This window comes from Dendrobates tinctorius, unplaced genomic scaffold, assembly GCF_039654945.1.
Source record: "Dendrobates tinctorius isolate UK_male_01 unplaced genomic scaffold, ASM3965494v1 ptg000037l, whole genome shotgun sequence".
Lineage (NCBI taxonomy): Eukaryota > Metazoa > Chordata > Amphibia > Anura > Dendrobatidae > Dendrobates > Dendrobates tinctorius.
The window spans coordinates 23,893,767-23,917,241 of record NW_027361705.1 but is presented as its reverse complement, the minus strand read 5'-3'; the positions used below and the strand labels follow the sequence as shown (position 1 = coordinate 23,917,241).

Genomic DNA, 23,475 nt, shown 5'->3' with positions numbered 1-23,475 from the left:
CCATATAGTCGTGTTACTCCAACCTCACTTCTTACAACCTACAAGTGCACGGAGATGTCTCACATTCATCCCACACGTGGCCTGTGCACCTACAATGCCGCGGCTGAATTCTCGCCCCAGTCCGGCCCTGCTTACACCTATACCTGACTCCTGAGGTGACCCTAAATCACAGCTCAGATGTGTGACGCCTCATGTCCGATCACCAGCACAGCAAGTCTTATTCCGCGCCAGTAGGTGGCGCCCGTCTACATACAATTTATTCACATGCAATAAACAAGTCTGGCCGCAAGATGTCGCTGGTAGCACGCCTTGGATTCTACTGTAAATCGAGTGCTGTACTGTTCCCGGCCAGCAGGTGGCGGCTCCGGTTCATTCGTCTTTTACAACTACTTGAAGATGTCAGGACATATTTCCTACAGGATTATAAGCCGCCGCTTTCTGGGGGGTTTCGTGCTGGGGGCTACACTGAGCACATCGTCCTTCTTAGCCGCGCTGTATTTATACGAGCGAAAAAGAGCCGAGCCAGGTGAGAAAGCCGCCCCCTGGTGGAGAGTGTGCGCCGTTACCCCTGTGGAGGGAGGCCCTGTCATAGACGCGTGTGCTGCAGCCTGCATCCGGGTCCCTGCTCTCAGTGACGTCAGTACGAGCTCCCCTCTCACCCTCTGCCTTACTGCAGCGCCCCCTTCTGTCAGGACGGAGCAGAGGGGCCATGGATCGTTATGGGGTCTGTCTGGGGTCTGTTCTGTGTCGGTTTATAGGAGAGAAGTAAAAAAGCGCAACGTCCACACCGTGGAATCAGTGATGAGTGAGCGGGGTCAGATGAAGTGTTATCTGGGCATGCTCGAGTGCTCATAGTGCTCGGCGTGCTCGAATACTATGCTCTGGTCCCCGCGGCTGCATGTCTCGTGGCTGACAGCAGCGGCACATGCAGGGATTGTCAGTCACTCCTCAGGGGATGTTCCCACGGTCAGTATTGGCAGCACATGTCCGCTCCATCCACAGCGCTGCCGGCTTCTGAACGCCGCTGATTCCACATGTGATCACTGAACCGTGCAGGATCACGGCTCCCATTACATTGTACGGGTGAGATTTATCCTGTGGAGCGTCTCCGCTACATATATAGACATGCTGCGGGCGGGAGAGACGCTCCACATGGAAGCCGGAGGCATCTGCCCGCATAGTGGGCGTGGGATATGATGACACCCCTCCACTGTGCTGTAACATCTGGAGGCTGCTGATGTACACAGCGTCCACTGACCGTGGGAACATACCCTTACATGTGTCACCGCTGTCACGAGACATGCAGACGCAGGGACTAGAACATATTATTCAGCACACCGAAGTCACTGTTAGCGCTCCAGCATGCCCAGATAACACCTCAGCACGCTCATCACTGCTCAGCATCTCTTCTGTTCTGTTTTTTATACACTTTTTTTCTTTTTTGTCTGTAGCTCTGATATTTGGTGTTTTTGCTGCAGGCTGAGTTGTATTGTGAAACAACAGCAATTTACACCATTGTTTGTTTCATTTTAAGTTTATGCCGCCATCAGTTGGCACAGATAGTATTTTGGTGCAGAATGATTACAGAGATTACATAAAGCTTATCCTCGCCCCTTGTGCCATCGTTGTTCCCGCGGGGCCGGTACGCGCGGTCCTGGGGCTCTTGTACGATGTGACACGTGACTCCGGTGCCCAATCAGCGCTGGCGTCACTGTCCGCGCCTTCACACGAATTGTACATGAAGAGTAAGTCCGGACTGCGGCTGATCTCCGACTTCCTCTTCATGTTCAATTCATATGAAGGGTGGGGACAGTGATGCCAGCGCTGATTGTGTGCTAGTGTCCAACCGCATGAGAGCCCTGCAGAGCGCGCGTGCTGACACCGTGGGAGCAGCGCAGGCACGGGATGTGAGTATAGGCTTTTTTATCTTATTGGGGCAAAGCGTGGGGTATGACAAGGGGTTGTCCTAGCAGTGGTCAACTTTACATGAAATGCGGCATTGCTGTGTGAGACATGTAATGACTGACAGTCAGCTCTCCTGATCTACACTGGTAACACCTCCTTTCATTAAAAAAAGTCTCTGGAGGCAGATTCTCAGGGAGATCTATGTCCGGCCCGTAGATCTTAACCGTTCATTTACATATGAAGACAAGTGTAGATTTCTAGGTAATAAGATCAGATTGAAGACGTCACGTTATCATTTTATTCATTTTTTTTTATTTTTACTTATTTGCGTGGCCGTCTAGATGGCTTAGGAGGGTTGATCCTACTGAACCAGATATAATGTTAATATTAACCTTTTTTTTCCCCCCAGAACCTGTACAGAAGTCTCCATTGGAGGAGTTTGGATTCCCGCAGAGTGGAGGTCAGGCAATATATCGGTCATGCTTTATCTTATGATCAAGCAAAGAAGACCCCACGTTGGGTCATTGAGCATCTTACAAAAGAGAAAATAGTTGGTGAGTAAAAAGGGAATTAATTCCATTACCTCGGCTGGTCTCCTAGTAAGGAGCACAATGGGCAACAAAGTGGCTCAGTGGTTAGCACTGTATGGTGGCTCAGTGGTTAGCACTGTATGGTGGCTCAGTGGTTAGCTCCTTTACTTTGCAGCTCTGGGGTCCTGGGTTCAAATCCCACCGAGGACAACATCTGCAAGGAGTTTGTATGTTCTCCCTGTGTTTACATTGGTTTCCTCCGGTTTCACGGAGGGTTGTTGGATCTCGCTCTGTATGTCGGGATCCCACAACCCGGAAGTTCGGACCTGATTTTTTTTCTAGACAGTCCGGACCTTTAGCCTGTCATTAGGGACACTGCTGGACGTCTTTCTTAATCAGTTATGATTTGTAAAACCGTCGGTCTGTGGCTGCTCTCTCTTTTCTTACATCGTACGTGCAGCCACACACAGGTGACAGGTCCTCTTTAAGTGAGGCTGCGGCATGTCCTGAGGCCAAGTTCACACTTTGCGGAATTGTGGTTTAGTCTGCAGCAGTCTAGAAGACTTGAAAGTCTCAGTCACACATTGCAAAAAAATGAAAGCATGGTGCCGACGTCAGATCTGCAGCGTGCTCATTCATGTACAGATTTTGATTGTGGATTTCACCCTATTCAATAATGCTTAGTAACGGAGCAGGGTGGAATCCACGATCAACAAATGCTGGTTCCTTCTGTGGAATCATTACACGTTTTGTTGTGGATTAGTGACCAAATCCACAGTGGAAATGATCATCTGATATCCGAGTGCAGTGCGATGTTACACACTCTCCTATAGACTTGTATGGGTGCGTGAGAACCGAATTTGGCGTGCAATCACAGCATGCTGCCATTTTTTTTTCCTGTCCGATTGCAATCCGATCAGCCCTGGCAAAAACCCGCCACTGATAAATAATGAAATATAGGATTAAATTGGTACGAATGCAATCTGATTATTATTATTGTTTAATCGCCAGTGGCAGCGAGCCCTAATGGTCGTATACAGCTGCCAATGGAAAGGCCCCTCTTGGGACTGTAAACAGCAGGACGGCTCAGTATAAATATAGTTGCCCCCCAATTCAGGGGGTTTTGTGCTTTATTTTGTTTGTCTAGGTTTTAGAACATGTTCTTCTTTTTTTATCTTTTCCTTAGGCGTTGCTGACCGGAAACACTGCCGATTTAAACCGGATCCAAACATTCCGCAATTATTTAGTGCCAGCAATGAAGACTATTTACGTAGCGGGTGGTCCCGGGGTCACATGGCGCCAGCGGGGGACAGTAAATATTCTACAGTAAGAATCTGTTTTCTGCTTATCTGAAGAAGAAAATCTATAAAAATTAGTCTTTTTTTCTTTTTGTATTTACATAAGAATATGGAATATAAAGTTCATTACTTTGACTTGTCATAAAGCTTTATGGTGTGTGCAGACATTAAATGTTTGGTGCAGAAATTTCTGTACCATTTCGGCATCTATTGGCAAGAAAAACAGCGTGTAATACATGCATTTTTGCCCCATTTTTTAAATGCTTTTTTGGTGCAGATTTTTCCCACTCATTAATATGAGTGAAATCTGCAAGTCACAAATAAGCAATAAGTGCATGAGACTTCAGGATTCTAATTCACTTTATGACAAATCTGTGCAGGAAAAAAGTGACAACTCTGCAGCGTGTGCACAGACCCTTACTATTTTGACTATTTACATCAGTTCCCTTTTACGTCCACAGGAGGCCATGGCTGAAACATTTTATCTGTCAAACATTGTGCCCCAAAACTATAAAAACAACGCCGGCTTCTGGAATCGGTAAGGTCCATGGTCAACAGGGATTTACTTTACAATCTGAAATGCAGATGCAGTCCTGCCTCATGTTCAAAGATTAAAGGGGTTGTCAATAGCAAAAATCACCTCCTTGCCACCCGGACTCAACATCTCAGTGATTTTTGGAGCTGTCTTCCAGAGGTTATGTGACATGACAGTCGGCTCCAGCCTTCATCGTGGCATCAGACTAAATGGCTCCACCTGACTGAAGGCTGCAGCTGATCGGTGTGGCAGTCTGCAACGCTCCTGTGACACCAGTGTCCTCTATCAAAAGACTCGGGTTATACCAGCGATTAAAAATTGCTGGAATAACCTCCATCCGACAAGTGTGTAAATATCTAGAAATATATTTTTTTATTTTTATAAAATCTGGGGTCCTTTAGCATTTAATGAGGGGCTGTTCAGTAATGGACAATCCTTTTAACATATCGTGGTCTTTCCTGGACCACTGCAGCTTGAACCCACATTGAGCCTTCAATGTCACAGACACAAAGATATGACGAGACATGGCTGCCTTCTACAGCCTTCCTTCCTTTCTGGCTCCTTTTTACTGGAACCATTTTGCCCAGAAAACAATATAGCTAAAATGGTTTTGGTAAGCAGGAGCCGGAAAGACATGTACCGGCGCATGCGCAGTTAGGTTTTAGGCTCGGCCTGCAGTAGAGAAGAGGAAAGTGCGTTTGTGCGATCCGGCAATGTCCCTGCTCAGGCACGAGATTTCATTCAGCTATGTGGATGACACTGGACACGTCATCCACATCAATCAAAGCTGGAAGACGGTTTTTAGCAGGGGAGAGGAGGGACAGGCCCCGCTGTAATGACACCCCTGGGACCGGACCGTCCTAATTTGTATACCTTGCTGGAGCATTCATTAGTTTTTTTTTGGAGATTTAAGGGGGAGTCAGGACATAGTATACAACTTTCTGTAATGCAGCACAGGCGCTGAGGAAGGTGGTGGTATACCGCTGAGCTGTAGTTCCCCTCTGGCGTCACTGTGTAGAGAGTGCAACATTTTCAGGATTGGTGAGGGGCCCATAGGTCAGACCTCCACCGATCATAAAGTAACATGCCATCACTTTATGGGATGGGAATACCCCATATCATAAATGTCATTATTCACGGTGATTTCATACTCTGTCCTGGATGTCATCTATTTGTATGGTGACACCCCTCTGCTTCTGGATTACTATGTAACTAGGTAAATTTCCTATTCACAGGTCTAGGAGAACCGTATCTGGAGCTTCAGATACAGATATGTAGAAATATCTGCAAAGAATGACATAACCGATGGCGGCTTGAGGCGGACATGTTCTCCGGGGACAGTCATCAGCCAGGCCATTGCATGTGTAGTGTAATGAGATCAGTCCTACAATGGAGTAATGGCGGCTCATTTTTCTCATTGCTTGAAATCTTTATCCAGGTTTGAAATGTATTGTCGAGACCTGACACAGCGATTCGACGATGTCTGGATTGTGAGCGGCCCCCTGCTGTTACCCGTGCAGAATGAGGACGGCAAGAAAAGTGTCACTTATCAGGTGAGCCGCTGTTTACCACCACATGTTCATGTAGTGACTTCAGAGATGACCGGTCGGCCGCCGTGTTCTAGAAAACAATGAGCCTCCTTCAGTCTGGCTGATCATTGCTTTCTGCTCCTGCCTGATTGTGTTGAGAAGCGTTCAGTCGTGAAATGAAGTTCCTCTTATCGGCAGCCTCCGATCCACTAAATTTTTTAGTTCAGGGTGAAAGACACCGCACATTCTCACTAAGAGCTACCTGTTTGCTCAGTAACCAGTGTGAGATTCTAATTTAATAAATTATAAATTCAGAATTTAAATGAGGAGCTATGGGCATAATATGCAATAAAAGGCTTCGTGGGGCAGCGAATGGCAGGTTTGCAACACCTCCATGGCATGATCATCGGCATCATGGGTGATTCTGGGCAAATATTCTTTGTCGTTTTTGCACCTATGTGTGATTTGTGCCAGCAATCAGCCGTAATCGTAATCTGGGGGGCGTACTTGGTATAATATCCAAAACCAGGGTAAATGCTTGGACCTGTTGCCCTCATCACTGCTGTTAATGCACATACAATTAGGTCCATATATATTTGGACAGAGACAACATTTTTCTAATTTTGGTTCTAGACATTACCACAATAAATTTTAACCAAAACAATTCAGATGCAGTTGAAGTTCAGACTTTCAGCTTTCATTTGAGGGTATCCACATTCAAATTGAATGAAGGGTTTAGGAGTTTCAGCTCCTTAACATGTGCCACCCTGTTTTTAAAGGGACCAAAAGTAATTGGACAGATTAAATAATTGTAAATAAAATGTTCATTTCTGGTACTTGGTTGAAAACCCTTTGTTGGTAATGACTGCCTGAAGTCTTGAACTCATGGACATCACCAGACGCTGTGTTTCCTCCTTTTTGATGCTCTGTCAGGCCTTCACTGCGGTGGTTTTCAGTTGCTGTTTGTTTGTGGGCCTTTCTGTCTGAAGTTTAGTCTTTTTTTTTTAAATCAGATAATTTTTATTAACAAGATTCAAAATGACATTGCACACAATTGTGCCCAAAAAAGGAGCATAGACATATTTACAAACATTATAAACCAATCCCCCATTTCCCTCCCTCCACCCCCCCTCCCTTAAATCCTCAATAGCTCATAATGAGACATTAGCATCCATTGCTTACACGTGTAAACAGCATCCCTCCGGAATCATTTTCTCTCCACCCATGGTTTCCAAAGTGATTCAAAAGATTTTACACTTTTCCTTTTCTTATAAATATCCTTTTCCATTTTAACAACTGCATCAGACTGTCTATAAAATTCCCGCAGAGTCGGCGGCTCTCCACTCAACCAATGTCTGGCAATCAATTTACGTGCAACATACGATAATCTAGCTATAGCCAGTTTATGATGATTTTGAACTTGGATCTCCTCTACATAACCCAAAATGCATACCACAGGATCCCATGTGATTGTACATCCATACGATTTCCCAATTGCTTCTCCCACCTCCAACCTGTATGCATTCAGTCTCGTACATTGCCATAACATATGCAAAATCCCCGCTCCCTCAGACCGACACCTAGGACATTCAGAAGTCTGTCTCACCCCTGCCCTATAAAGCCTATCCGGAGTTCTATATACTCTGTGAAGTACATAATATTGTGAAAGTCTACCCGGCTCACTTAATGATAACGGAGGAATATATGCCATGATATCTTCCCATATATCCTCCTCTATCCTTCCCACCTCTTCCTCCCATTTCTCTTTTGCTTTAATGGGAAATCTATTAAGAAAGGTATGTAACAAATCCCTATAAATATTTGAAACTACCCCCTTCGTTCCACCCACCGCACATACATAGTCCACCAGAATATCTCTACAAATTTTCATATCAACCATTTTACTCTGCGCCTGATAGGCATGTCTCAGCTGCCCATATTGAAACCTACTGGTCTCCCGCAACCCATACCTCCCCCGCAGTGACAATAACCCCCGTTCGTCCTGTATCTGATCCACATATAGTATACCTAGTGATATCCAATTTTTACATTCCCCCATTTTAACAAATTCAGGCAGTACTTCATTGTTCCAAATTGGGGAGAGATTTGTTAATGCTCCCACTTTTCTTGTCCTTTTAATTGCCTCCCAAACTCTGTGGATTAGCATCAAAGTAGGATAGGTCCCACCCAGCTTCCCAAAATTCCCTGCCTCCAGACCTTGAACCAATGGGTCCCTTCCCACCAACCAAACCATAATCCTTTGAACCGAACCCAGTCCTTTCTCCTCACTCCATCCTCTTAACTGCTGACCCTGTGCCGCCAAAAAATAAATCCAGGGATTCGGAAGAGCCAATCCCCCCCATCTTTTGGCCTCTGCATGAGTTCCAGCCTGATTCTTGGCTGTTTTTTCCCCCATACCAGGTCTCGAAATATAGAGTTAATGGTACGAAACCACCTTCGGGGCAGCCAGACAGGGGAGTTATGCAATATATATAACAATTGGGGCATAAGAATCATTTTAGCCAGGTTTATCCTACCCACCACAGAGAGTCACAACCTACACCACACCCCTACTTTCTTCCTAAATTTGTCCAGTAATGGGGACAGATTTAAATCAATATAACTCGAAAGAGGAAGGGACACCTGAACTCCCAGATATTTGAACCGCTGAACCACCGGCAACCTACTACCCTCCAGCGCCGTCGGAATCTCCCCGCCCCCCTCATCTACCAGCAAAATATTTGACTTTGCCCAATTGATCTCCAGACCCGAAACCTCCCCAAATGCCCCAAGAATGTTCATCGCCCCCTCCAAGGCCCCTCCAGAATTTTCTAAAAATAATAGTATGTCATCTGCGTGTAAGGCTATTTTCTCCTCTATCATACCATACCGGAACCCCTTAACCAAAGTCAAATTCCTAATTGTCTGCGCCAGGGGCTCCACTGCCAACGCAAAAAGCAGCGGCGACAGCGGACACCCCTGCCTAGTCCCCCTATGTAAACCAAAACTTCCAGAAACCTCCCCATTAACTCTCACCCTAGCAGTCGGAGAAAAATACAATAACCTCACCCACGAGACAAAAATTGGTCCAAAACCAAAAGATCTCAACACTTCCCAAAGATAGCACCATTCAACACTATCAAATGCCTTACGCGCATCCAAGGAGACTACAATTCTATTCCCTTCATTATCCAACGGCACCTGCAAGTTCAAGAATAATCTACGTAGATTTATCGCTGTAGACTTATTTGGCATAAAGCCAGACTGATCAGGATGGACCAGACCCTGGACCACACTTGCCAGCCAGCCGGCCGGCCAAAACTTTAGCCAAAATCTTAACGTCCGCCGACAACAATGAAACTGGCCTATACGATTCCACCAATTCCGGGTCCTTTCCTTCCTTTAAAATGACTACTATTATCGCCTCTCTCATGGACACCGGCAGCTCTCCCACCCTTAACGCCTCCTCAAAGACTTTTTTTAATTTGGCCACTGAGATGTCCATTAAATTCTTATATATCTCAACCGGGAGTCCATCAGCCCCAGGAGCCTTGTTATTAGCCATTGACATAATAGCAGATCTAATCTCCTCCTCCGTTATAGGTTCCTCCAACCTTCCCCTATCATCGTCCCCAATCCTAGGCAGTTTCGCCTCACCCAGGAAACTTTCAATATTCCCCATTATATCTCCCACCCCTGACGTATACAGCTGCTCATAAAAACTTTTAAACTCCCCTAAAATATCCTCTACTTCCATCAATACAGTCCCCTCTCCCGTTCTTAGTTTGTATACGTACCCCGATTCCCTCTGTGCAGCAGCTACCACCGAAAGTAAGTGTCCCACTCTTTCCCCATCCTCAAAAAACTGTACTTTCTGAAAAGCTCTTCTTCTCTCCGCCTTTTTTATATATAGCTTATTAACCGCTTCCTGAGCTTCTTTTAAACTACATTTAGTTATCTCTGATGGGTCCGACACCATATCCCTTTCAGCTCTTTCCAAATCCTCTATGATCTCCTTATCTTCCAACCTAGTCCTGGATTTACATCTAGAAATTTCCCTAAAAAGAAGACCCCTCAGAAAAGCTTTCATTGCATCCCACACCACCCGCCCCTCCACACTTTCCTCATTAAACTGCCAGTACTCTGTGATTTCCTTCTTAATGATATCCATATCAATATGTTCAAGCCACAAGGGGTGCAATTTCCATCCCACTCCCCGTCCATGCCTCCCACCCAGCGTCGGACTGGAACACCTTGGGCCCACCAGAGAAAATCATTCTTGGGGCCCACTATGTAGCTGCATAGAGTTAAATACCAGACCACCAATTGTGCGGTAAAACACGCTAATATCAGGGTATAATATAAGGTTGTACATGTCTTAATTATGTAGCAGGAGTTGGGGTAGCCCCCACATAGAATATAAAGCAGCCCCCTCATAGAATATAATGTAGACCCCTCATAGAATATAATGCTGCCCCCCTCATAGGGTATAATGCTGCCCCCCTCATAGGGTATAATGCTCCCCCCTCATAGGGTATAATGCTGCCCCCCTCATAGGGTATAATGCTGCCCCCCTCATAGGGTATAATGCTGCCCCCTCATAGGGTATAATGCTGCCCCCCTCATAGGGTATAATGCTGCCCCCCATAGGGGTATAATCAGTGGCGGATTATAATGAGGTCAATTTGGGCAGTTGCCCCGGGCCCAGTGGGGTTAAGGGGCCCACAGCCCAGGCCAGTAAATTGCCCCATTATAATCCGCCACCGCGCAGGGCCGGATTAAAGGCAGGGCAGGCGGGGCTTCAGCCCCGGGGCCCCCACCACAAGAGCTTCTAAGGGGGCCCCCACCACATTCCTGCTGGCTGCTGCAATATGGCACTCCATCTTCTCCCCAACTAAAAGTGAGTGACCGTGGGGGCGGCATTATGTGCTCTGCTACCAGCAGCATCTACAAGTAGCGTGAACGCTGATGCTGCTGGTAGCGTGCAAAGGCTTGTGATGAGATCACAGGAGGTAAGGTGTCAGGGCCCCCGATCATGTGACCCCTGTCTCCTCCCCTCCTGTGACCTCATCACAGGTCCTGTGCGCACAGCACAGAGCACTGAGAGCAGCCATGTATGTGGAGTGCGGCTCTGCGGGTGGAGGTCGGTGCTGGAGGCTCCATTATTCTGTATGTGGAGTGGGGCTCTGCAGGTGGAGGTCGGTGCTGGAGGCTCCATTATTCTCTATGTGGAGTGCGGCTCTGCGGGTGGAGGTCGGTGCTGGAGGCTCCATTCTCTATGTGGAGTGCGGCTCTGCGGGTGGAGGTCGGTGCTGGAGGCCCCATTATTCTCTATGTGGAGTGCGGCTCTGCGGGTGGAGGTCGGTGCTGGAGGCCCCATTATTCTCTATGTGGAGTGCGGCTCTGCGGGTGGAGGTCGGTGCTGGAGGCCCCATTATTCTCTATGTAGAGTGTGGCTCTGCGGGTGGAGGTCGGTGCCGGAGGCTCCATTATTCTCTATGTGGAGTGCAGCTCTGCGGGTGGAGGTCGGTGCCAGAGGCTCCATTATTCTCTATGTGGAGTGCGGCTCTGCGGGTGGAGGTCGGTGCTGGAGGCCCCATTATTCTCTATGTGGAGTGCAGCTCTGCGGGTGGAGGTCGGTGCTGGAGGCTCCATTATTCTGTATGTGGAGTGCGGCTCTGCGGGTGGAGGTCAGTGCTGGAGGCTCCATTATTCTCTATGTGGAGTGCGGCTCTGCGGGTGGAGGTCGGTGCTGGAGGCTCCATTCTCTATGTGGAGTGCGGCTCTGCGGGTGGAGGTCGGTGCTGGAGGCCCCATTATTCTCTATGTGGAGTGCGGCTCTGCGGGTGGAGGTCGGTGCTGGAGGCCCCATTATTCTCTATGTGGAGTGCGGCTCTGCGGGTGGAGGTCGGTGCTGGAGGCCCCATTATTCTCTATGTAGAGTGTGGCTCTGCGGGTGGAGGTCGGTGCCGGAGGCTCCATTATTCTCTATGTGGAGTGCAGCTCTGCGGGTGGAGGTCGGTGCCAGAGGCTCCATTATTCTCTATGTGGAGTGCGGCTCTGCGGGTGGAGGTCGGTGCTGGAGGCCCCATTATTCTCTATGTGGAGTGCAGCTCTGCGGGTGGAGGTCGGTGCTGGAGGCTCCATTATTCTCTATGTAGAGTGTGGCTCTGCGGGTGGAGGTCAGTGCTGGAGGCCCCATTATTCTCTATGTGGTGTGCGGCTCTGCGGGTGGAGGTCGGTGCCGGAGGCTCCATTATTTTCTATGTGGAGTGCGGCTCTGCGGGTGGAGGTCGGTGCCGGAGGCTCCATTATTCTCTATGAGGAGTGGGGCTCTGCGGGTGGTGGTCGGTGCTGGAGGCTCCATTATTCTCTATGTGGAGTGCGGCTCTGCGGGTGGAGGTCGGTGCTGGAGGCTCCATTATTCTCTATGTGGAGTGCGGCTCTGCGGGTGGAGGTCGGTGCTGGAGGCTCCATTATTCTCTATGTTGAGTGCGGCTCTGCGGGTGGTGGTCGGTGCTGGAGGCTCCATTATTCTCTATGTGGAGTGCGGCTCTGCGGGTGGAGGTCGGTGCCGGAGGCTCCATTATTTTCTATGTGGAGTGCGGCTCTGCGGGTGGAGGTCGGTGCCGGAGGCTCCATTATTCTCTATGAGGAGTGGGGCTCTGCGGGTGGTGGTCGGTGCTGGAGGCTCCATTATTCTCTATGTGGAGTGCGGCTCTGCGGGTGGAGGTCGGTGCTGGAGGCTCCATTATTCTCTATGTGGAGTGCGGCTCTGCGGGTGGAGGTCGGTGCTGGAGGCTCCATTATTCTCTATGTTGAGTGCGGCTCTGCGGGTGGTGGTCGGTGCTGGAGGCTCCATTATTCTCTATGTGGAGTGCGGCTCTGCGGGTGGAGGTCGGTGCTGGAGGCTCCATTATTCTCTATGTGGAGTGCGGCTCTGCGGGTGGAGGTCGGTGCTGGAGGCCCCATTATTCTCTATGTAGAGTGTGGCTCTGCGGGTGGAGGTCAGTGCTGGAGGCCCCATTATTCTCTATGTGGAGTGCGGCTCTGCGGGTGGAGGTCAGTGCTGGAGGCCCCATTATTCTCTATGTGGAGTGTGGCTCTGCGGGTGGAGGTCAGTGCTGGAGGCTCCATTATTCTCTATGTAGAGTGTGGCTCTGCGGGTGGAGGTCAGTGCTGGAGGCCCCATTATTCTCTATGTAGAGTGCGGCTCTACGGGTGGAGGTCGGTGCCGGAGGCTCCATTATTTTCTATGTGGAGTGCGGCTCTGCGGGTGGAGGTCGGTGCCGGAGGCTCCATTATTCTCTATGAGGAGTGGGGCTCTGCGGGTGGTGGTCGGTGCTGGAGGCTCCATTATTCTCTATGTGGAGTGCGGCTCTGCGGGTGGAGGTCGGTGCTGGAGGCTCCATTATTCTCTATGTGGAGTGCGGCTCTGCGGGTGGAGGTCGGTGCTGGAGGCTCCATTATTCTCTATGTTGAGTGCGGCTCTGCGGGTGGTGGTCGGTGCTGGAGGCTCCATTATTCTCTATGTGGAGTGCGGCTCTGCGGGTGGAGGTCGGTGCTGGAGGCCCCATTATTCTCTATGTAGAGTGTGGCTCTGCGGGTGGAGGTCGGTGCTGGAGGCCCCATTATTCTCTATGTGGAGTGCGGCTCTGCGGGTGGAGGTCGGTGCTGGAGGCCCCATTATTCTCTATGTGGAGTGCGGCTCTGCGGGTGGAGGTCGGTGCTGGAGGCCCCATTATTCTCTATGTAGAGTGTGGCTCTGCGGGTGGAGGTCAGTGCTGGAGGCCCCATTATTCTCTATGTAGAGTGCGGCTCTGCGGGTGGAGGTCGGTGCCGGAGGCTCCATTATTTTCTATGTGGAGTGCGGCTCTGCGGGTGGAGGTCGGTGCTGGAGGCTCCATTATTCTCTATGTGGAGTGGGGCTCTGCGGGTGGAGGTCCATGCCGGAGGCTCCATTATTCTCTATGTGGAGTGTGGCTCTGCGGGTGGAGGTCGGTGCTGGAGGCTCCATTATTCTCTATGTGGAGTGCGGCTCTGCGGGTGGAGGTCGGTGCTGGAGGCTCCATTATTCTCTATGTGGAGTGTGGCTCTGCGGGTGGAGGTCGGTGCTGGAGGCTCCATTATTCTCTATGTGGAGTGGGGCTCTGCGGGTGGAGGTCCATGCCGGAGGCTCCATTATTCTCTATGTGGAGTGTGGCTCTACGGGTGGAGGTCGGTGCTGGAGGCTCCATTATTCTCTATGTGGAGTGCGGCTCTGCGGGTGGAGGTCGGTGCTGGAGGCTCCATTATTCTCTATGTGGAGTGCGGCTCTGCGGGTGGAGGTCGGTGCTGGAGGCTCCATTATTCTCTATGTGGAGTGTGGCTCTGCGGGTGGAGGTCGGTGCTGGTGGCTCCATTATTCTCTATGTGGAGTGTGGCTCTGCGGGTGGAGGTCGGTGCTGGAGGCTCCATTATTCTCTATGTGGAGTGGGGCTCTGCGGGTGGAGGTCGGTGCTGGAGGCCCCATTATTCTCTATGTAGAGTGCGGCTCTGCGGGTGGAGGTCGGTGCTGGAGGCTCCATTATTCTCTATGTGGAGTGCGGCTCTGCGGGTGGAGGTCGGTGCTGGAGGCTCCATTATTCTCTATGTGGATTGGGGCTCTGCGGGTGGAGGTCGGTGCTGGAGGCCCCATTATTCTCTATGTAGAGTGTGGCTCTGCGGGTGGAGGTCAGTGCTGGAGGCCCCATTATTCTCTATGTAGAGTGTGGCTCTACGATTCGTGACCCCCGTCACGTGACGAGGGGGGCCTACAGAGTCTGAACTGCCCCGGGCCCTGGCTACCCTTAATCCACCCCTGGGTATAATGCACTCCCTCATAGGGTATAATACTGCCCCCCTCATAGGGTATAATGCTGCCTCCTCATAGGGTATAATGCTGCCCCCTCATAGGGAATAATGCTGCCCCCTCATAGGGTATAATACTGCCCCCCTCATAGGGAATAATGCACCCCCTCATAGGGTATAATGCTATATAGATATATAGATATAGAGTTAGATAGATATAGATAGAAAGATAGATATAGAAATAGATAGATATAGAGATAGATAGTAGATAATGGATAGAAAGTAGATAATGGATAGATATAGATAGAAAGATTCATAGAGATAGATAGAGATAGATAGAGATAGATAGATATAAAGATAGATATAGAAAGAAATATAGATAGATAGATCGATAGGTAGATAGATATAGAGATAGATAGAAAATAGATAATGGATAGATAGATAGATATAGAGATACATAGCTATAGATAGAAAGATATAGAGAGATAGATATATAGATAGAGATAGATAATAGAGATATACAGATATAATAATAATAATAATAATAATAATAATAATAATAATAATATAGACATATATAGATAGCTATAGAGATAAATATATATAGATAGATGGCTATAAATAAAAATAGATATAGAGATATATATAGAGATAGATAGATATAGAGATAATAGATAGAGATAGATAGATATAGAGACAGATAGATATAGAAAGATAGATATAGAGATAGATATAGAGATAATAGCTAGATATAGAGATATGTATAGAGATAGACAGATATAGAGTTAGAAAGATAGATAGATATAGAGAGAGATATAGAGATAGATAGAGATAGATGGATAGATAGATATAGATAATAGAGATAATAGATAGATGTAATAGATAGATATAGAGATAGATATAGAGATAGATGGATAGATCAATAGATAGATAGATAAAGAGAGAGATAGAGATAGATAGATAGATAATGAGATATAGAGATAGATATAGAGATATAGTGTTAGATAGATATAGAGATAGATAGATATAGAGATAGATAGATATAGAGATAGATAGATAGATATAGATAGATAGATAGATAGATAGATATAGAGATAATATATAGATAGCTATAGAGAGAGAGATATAGAGATAGATATAGAGAGAAACAGATATAGATATAGAGATAGATATAGAGATAGATATAGAGATAGATAGATATAGATATAAAGATAGATAGAGATAGAGAGAGATATATAGATAGATAGCTATAGAGAGAGATATAGAGATAGATATAGAGAGAAATAGATATGGATATAGAGATAGATAGATATATAGATATAAAGATAGATATAGAGATAGATATAGAGATAGAGCGATAGATAGCGAGAGATATAGAGATAGATAGATACAGAGAAAAGATATAGAGACAGATAACGGATAGATAAATAGATAGATAGGTATAGAGATAGATAGATATAGATATTAGATAGAGATATATATATATATAGATAAAGATAGATAGATATAGATGGTAGCTAGATAGATAATAAATATAGAGATAATAGATATAGAGATAGATAGAGTAAGATAGATATAGAGATAGATAGACATAATAGATAGATATAGAGATATATATAGAAAGATATAGAGATAGATAGATAGATGTAGAGATAGAAAGATAGAGCGATAGAAAGAGATAGATATAGAAATATATAGATATAGAGATAGATAGATATAGATAATAGATAGAGATAGAAAGATAGATAGATAGATATAAGAGAGATAGTGAGAGATATATAGAGATAGATAGATAGAGAGAGAGAGACAGATAGAGAGAGCGAGAGAGATATATAAAAAAAAAAAAAAAAAAAAAAACCCCACAATACTCACCTCTCCTTCTCGCTCCCACGCTGATCCCGGCTTCAGTGTCAGGAGCTGCCCCCTCTGCCAGACACACAGCGGGTGCGCGATGTAGTGACGTCATCGCGCACTGGCTGTGAGCCAGGAGCAGAGAGGACTGAGGGCACCGGCCCTGATTTACAGCTGTAGTCTGCAGAGCAGCTTACTGGGCTGGGGGCGGGGCCTCTGGGGGTGGAGACCTGAAATGAGATTCACTGCTTCGCTTTAGCAGCGGGGACAGGGGCTCCTGCCTCCTGACACCCGCTGCTGCTCCGCTGGCAGGGGCCCCCATAGCAGCTGCATGGTGTGCGACACACCACTGGCTGGGGGCCCCTGGAGCAGCGGGGCCCTAGGCAACTGCTGGCCCTGTATGCCTGCAGGTGCCAGGGCCCACCAGATGCCAGGGCCCACCGGAGAATCCACCGGTTCTCCGGTGGGCCAGTCCGACGCTGCTCCCACCTGCCCGTCTAATCAAAAGCTCTATAGGCCTGTGGTCTGAAATCACCCTCGGCAGATATTCAATTCCACAGACCATACGCGTCATTAAATCATTTCCCAGTGCCAGGTCAATCCTGGAGAGGGAGCCATAAGTTGCCGAATAGCAGGAGTAGCAAACTACGCTCTCATTCCTCACCCTCCAGAGGTCCACCATCCCCATCTCCGTCATATAATTCCCAAACTTCGACAGTTTTTTAATACCTTTGCTTGAATCTTTCTTATGTCCATCCCACCCTTCATCCATCACATTATTGACATCTCCAATGATTAACATGGGAAACCCCATACCCCGTTTATACAATTCAAATATTTCTTGTACCTTTTTCCCCGAGTATTGGGGTGGGAAGTAAACAGCAGCAAGACATAGTGATTGCCCATAGAGTTTACAGAATAATAGAACATATTGCCCATCCCTATCTACATGGCACTCAATTTCTTCAAAGGGCGTGGACGCCCCAATCAACACCGATACCCCCCTAGCATACGAGGAATACGTAGAATGGTAAGACCTCCCTATCCACCTTCTTTTTAGCACATCTACTTTTTCTGCAAGCAAATGTGTCTCTTGGAGACAAATGACATCCGGGCCCCGTTTTCTCACATACTCCATTATTGCCGTTCTCCGGTTCCCCTCCGACAGTCCTCTTATATTCCAGCTAACGACTTTAATTGTGTCTCTCACCATGATACCTCCCAAGTACCAATTCCTGACCCCTTAAGATAGGACACTGTTCCCAGCAAATTGTAAGTCTCACTTCCCCGCAACAATCCCCAACCCTACCCTCCCATCTCCCCCCCATATTCTTTAACACAGTAACCCATAACTAATCCGCTGTTGTCGTTCACCTCTCTTATCAGAGAGTAGGTAGTCCAGCGTCTAGCTACCTCTTCCATAGTACCCTTAATCCGCTGTTACTAAAACACCTCCCCAGCCCCTCCGCATATAAAACAACATTTTGACAATAAGTCCTCCGGAAACCACAATAAATTGTGAACTCAAAGTCCAAAGGCAGCAATATGGCAGTAACTTCTTCACTTCCGGCCTCATCCCTTCACTTCCCTCTTTCTTTATTAGCCGAGAGCTTCTGCTGATTTAAGTCCAGCCACTTGGTGGCGTCTTCTGGTGTTGGAAAAAATGAACCGTCCCCAGTGCTACAACTCTCAATTTTGCTGGGTAGAGAGTAGAATACACCAAATTCAAATCTCTCAGTCTCCTTTTAACCCCTCCATAGCTCATCCTCTGTTTTTGTACCTCAGCCGAATAGTCTGGATAAATAGAGATCTTCTGGCCATTAATACACATGTCTTCAGCCGTACGAGCACACCTCAATATGGCATCTCTATCTCTATAGTTCAGGATCTTGGCAAGGACCGTACGAGGGGGGGATCCCATCGGGAGGGGTTTCATAGGAACTCGATGAGCCCTTTCCACCACAAACATCTTAGACAGGTTATCACCACCTATCTTGTCCTGGAGCCATTTTTCAATAAATTTTGTAGGGTCATTTCCTTCAGTCTTCTCAGGGATACCCACTAATCTTACATTGTTCCTCCGTGAACGATTCTCCAGATCATCAGTCTTATTAATCAGAGCAGCACATTTTTGCAAACACTGAGTGTGGGCCTTTTGCATTTTAGAGATATGGTCTTCCAACACACTCACTCTCTCCTCCACCTCTCCCACTCTCTTATCCATTTTGCCCATGTCTGCCTTTATTGTAGTAACTTCTGCTATAGTTCCATCCACTCTGTGAGTTAACGTTGTTATCGCAATTTTGCATGATCTGATCAGTTCATAAATGTCCCGCAAAGTGGGCTCCCCTATAACCAGCTCCTCCACATTCTCTTGTTCCACATCATCATTCCCCCTTCCACCTTCTTCCTCCTCCGGCCCCCCCTGTACCGCATCATCCTCAGAGCCTTCTCCTTGCTTATTCCTCCGTTCTCCAGCCTGTTCCTCCTTCTCTTCAGCCATCTCCTGCCGTGCTCCCTCCACCCAGGCATATTTCTCCAGCTTGGCCGCCACTTCTAGCCTCTTTGCATAAGAGGCATTTGCAGCGTCCACTCTCTCAGCCGCCTCCACGCTGTCGGCGCCATCTTGGGTGCGGATCCCCGCTCCTGCCTTGGCGTCCTGCTGCCTTCTCCGGACCATCGCTGCAGCTCCGCACCACTTCACCCGTCGGGGCCGACCTCCTGAGTCTCTTCTCAGCCGCCCAGAGATTAACCAGCCTCCAGAGGGGTCCTATCGTCAGGATAATTGCCGGTCTCAGCGGAGGAGCTCCAGAAGCCGACCGCTCACATCAGGTGCTAGGCCACACCCCCCGAAGTTTAGTCTTTAACAAGTGAAATGCATGCTCAATTGGGTTGAGATCAGGTGACTGACTTGGCCATTCAAGAATATTTCTTTGCTTTAATAAACTCCTGGGTTGCTTTGGCTTTATGTTTTGGGTCATTGTCCATCTGTAGTATGAAACGACGACCAATCAGTTTGGCTGCATTTGGCTGGATCTGAGCACACAGTATGGCTCTGAATACCTCAGAATTCATTCAGCTGCTTCTGTTCTGTGTCACATCATCAATAAACACTAGTGACCCAGTGCCACTGGCAGCCATGCATGCCCAAGCCATCACACTGCCCCCGCCATGTTTTACAGATGATGTGGTATGCTTTGGATCATGAGCTGTACCTCGCCTTCGCCATACTTTTTTCTTTCCATCATTCTGGTAGAGGTTGATCTTGGTTTCATCTGTCCAAAGAATATTCTTCCAGAACTGTGCTGGATTTTTTAGATGTTTTTTAGCAAAGTCCAGTCTAGCCTTTTGATTCTTGATGCTTATGAGTGGCTTGCGACGTGCAGTGAACCCTCTGTATTTACTTTCATGCAGTCTTCTCTTTATGGTAGATTTGGATATTGATACGCCTACCTCCTGGAGAGTGTTGTTCACTTGGTTGGCTGTTGTGAAGGGGTTTCTCTTCACCATGTAGATTATTCTGTGATCATCCACCACTGTTGTCTTCCGTGGGCGCCCAGGTCTTTTTGCATTGATGAGTTCACCAGTGCTTTCTTTCTTTCTCAGGATGTACCAAACTGTAGATTTTGCCACTCCTAATGTTGTAGCAATTTCTCAGATGTTTTTTTTTCTGTTTTTTCAGCTTAAGGATGGCTTGTTTCACCTGCATGGAGAGCTCCTTTGACCGCATGTTTCCTTCACAGCAAAACCTTCCAAATGCAAGCACCACACCTCAAATCAACTCCAGGCCTTTTATCTGCTTAATTGAGCATGATATAACGAAGGGATTGCCCACACCTGTCCATGAAATAGCCTTGGAGTCAATTGTCCAATTATTTTTGGTCCCTTTAAAAACAGGGTGGCACATGTTAAGGAGCTGAAACTCCTAAACCCTTCATCCAATTTAATATGGATACCCTCAAATGAAAGCTGAAAGTCTGAACTTCAACTGCATCTGAATTGTTTTGTTTAAAATTCATTGTGGTAATGTCTAGAACCAAAATTAGAAAAATGTTGTCTCTGTCCAAATATATATGGACCTAACTGTACCAGTCAAGCTGGAACTGTTCCAAAGCGAATGCTTTGTAGTTTGGCTACCACTCTGTTTTCAATGGTCAGTTTCAGGTCATTATTATTTTGCCAGCACTATAGAGTCTGGAACTTCCTTTTTTCCCTTACTAGAGTACACCCTTCTGACACTCTCTTACTTGGCTTCTTTTTTTTCCAGTGGGATACTCCAGTTCATGATCAGTCTGTCAGCACTATAGAGTCTGGAGCTTCCTTTATTAGAATACACAATTTTGATACTCTGTAACTTGGCTTCCACTTTTTTTTTCAGTAGGCTGCTCAATGTCATTATTATAATTCTGTGAGCACTATAAAATTCTGCATGAAACTTTTTTTTCTAGTGGGCTGCCCCATTTCATTATCATTCTGTGGGCACTATAGAGGTTGGAACCGTGGTTTCAGGTCTCCCCATCCCTCCCCCTGGCTCCTGCTCGCTGCTCTCCTTCTTTAATTGACGTAGGTGACTCCTTGATGCATCCACATTGCCTGGCGAAATCTTGACGTGAGGCATCATCCATGTCAGTTGAAGGAGGAGGGCGGTGAGAAGCTGCCGAGGAAGAGGGTAGCGAGCAGCCGCCGGGGCGGAGGGCGGCGAATAGCCGCCGGGGCGGAGGACGGCGAGCAGCCGCCGGGACGGAGGGTGGCGAGCAGCAGCCGGGGATGAGGGCGGCGAGCAGCAGCCGGGGATGAGGGCGGCGAGCAGCAGCCAGGGAGGAGGAAGGCGAGCAGCAGCCGGGGAAGAGGGCGGCAAGCAGCAGCCGGGGAAGAGGGCGGCGAGCAGCAGCCGGGGAAGAGGGCGGCGAGCAGCAGCCGGGGAAGAGGGCGGCGAGCAGCAGCCGGGAGGGAGAGATCAAGAGGCCCTAAACCATGGTCATCGGACAGGACCGACCCGATTTCCATACAACGCGGGAGAACTTTAAAGGTTTTTTTGGGAGTATACAGAGGGTATATAAGCATTTATGGAATGCAGCACAGACGCTAAGTAAAGTCATAGTTTTAGCTGTTATGATACTTCTGGTGACAGGTTCCCTTTCTGTTACCACAGACCTGACATTAGGCGTTGGACGGACAGGTTAGTGAGAATGAATGCACCTTGTTGGTGGCACTTTTAAACAATCTAATTTGTAATAAAGATATATGCTGATTTTCTATTTATCCATTAATGCAGTCCCCGCTTCCCGGGACCCAATTGTCAGATAACAGTGAAATAAGTGGGCTGAAAGTTTATATTATTGGGGGCCAGTTGGGTCCCCAGGAACAGAGATGCCCACCGCAGCTTCTTTTGCTATTTGATGGCATTTTAATATTCGTTTTCTAAATCTTACAAGTCCTTAAAGTTTAAACTTTAATAGTGAAGATGGGTGGGGTGTGTGAGGGGCGATGTGGAAGTCTCCATGTAGGTGCACAGAGGCCTACTGCAATTTGTGGTGGTGCACTGTGATCTTTTTGGTGTAATGAAGATGTTCTTGCTCATTTTTTATTTCAGGTTATTGGCAGTGATGATGTAGTCGTGCCCACACATCTGTACAAGGTGATCCTCGCCAGGAGGAAGCCCTCTGAGGAGACTCTAGCTGAAGGAGCTTTTATTGTTCCCAACGTCCCCATCAGCTTTCAGCATCAGTTGCCACAATTTCAGGTCCCTCTTGAGACACTTGAGAAGTCATCTGGTCTTGTTTTCTTCCCTCAAGTGGACAAATCAAAAGAAGTGAAGAACGTTTGTGAGGAGGACACCTGTAAGCTTATTGAACTAGAAGAGTTCAAACTATACATTGCAGGACGGAGCATGAAGAATGCAAGAAGCCTCCAGAAAGTGGAGAAGATCATGCTAGAATTGCGTGAGGCCAACATAAAGCCGGACCGGTATCTGTTAGAACTTTATGAACAGAAGAAGAATGAACTGGAGTCTTGTGAGACTGTTACTGTACGAGACGGAAGACAAGGGTAACAAGTCATAGCTGCATGTTACAGGGCCCATAATCACATGGAACCAAGTTCTATTTTTCTTTGCTCAGGAATCTGTAAAGGTGACCTTTAACAAGGAAAAATCCCCCTAAATGAGGACTTTTGTAAAGTACTTAAAAAAAATATGGGGGGAATAAAGCATAGAAAAAAACGTTACATTTGTCATTATTCAGTGGGTCGGTCCGTGAGCCGGACCAAGAAGGCTTTGATCATTCCCTTCCGGACTCTTGAAGGGAGAGAAATCTTGCTGCCCGCTGAGTGTTCACTTTGTGCGGCTATGACTATTGATACCAGGCCATTATTACCAACTCATCAGGGATTATCAGATGTTTTCTTTTACTTGCCAAAGGATGGAAATACATCTATATATTTAAAGAAATCCATTAGCAGGCTTTCGCTATGTAATCTGAAGAAAGTATGAGGTAGGGTTAAAATGGGTAACTCATCGATGTGTCCCTTATGAGGCAGTGTGCTGTTGTTTACTTATAATGAAGGTTTTATCACGAGGACTTTATCACTGCTCAGACTGCAGCAGCAGGTGACACCAAGTTCGACTCCGCCCCTCCTGTGATAAGCAGCTCACTGTCTATAGATAATGTACATAGCTGTGGTGTGGCCCGTGGCAGCTTTTCAGCTCTTCTATTGTATATGCTGTATCTAAGAACTCTGTGTCACATCTCCCACAGTAAACTAAGTGACACATCGCTGGAATCTGTCTTTTCCTACTTTTGTGCTGCTGTCAGATGAGTTAGCAAAAACCTGGTGACAGATTGGTGACAGATTCCCTTTGATGTTAGATTTACATGGTGTTTGTCACTCCCCTGCTGCGACTGCTGCCGCGGTCCCCGCCGGCTCCCTCACCGCCGCTCCAGCCGTCCCACTTACTCCCGGCTCCCACACTGCTGCCGCGCCCGCCTCGGTCCTCACCG

At 47.4% G+C, this 23,475-nt stretch overlaps 1 pseudogene; it reads left to right on the top strand.

Annotated features, from left to right (window-relative positions):
• The first annotated feature begins 311 nt into the window (after nucleotides 1–311).
• On the top strand, nucleotides 312–23,257 carry LOC141088056 (nuclease EXOG, mitochondrial-like; annotated as a pseudogene).
• Nucleotides 23,258–23,475: the final 218 nt, after the last annotated feature.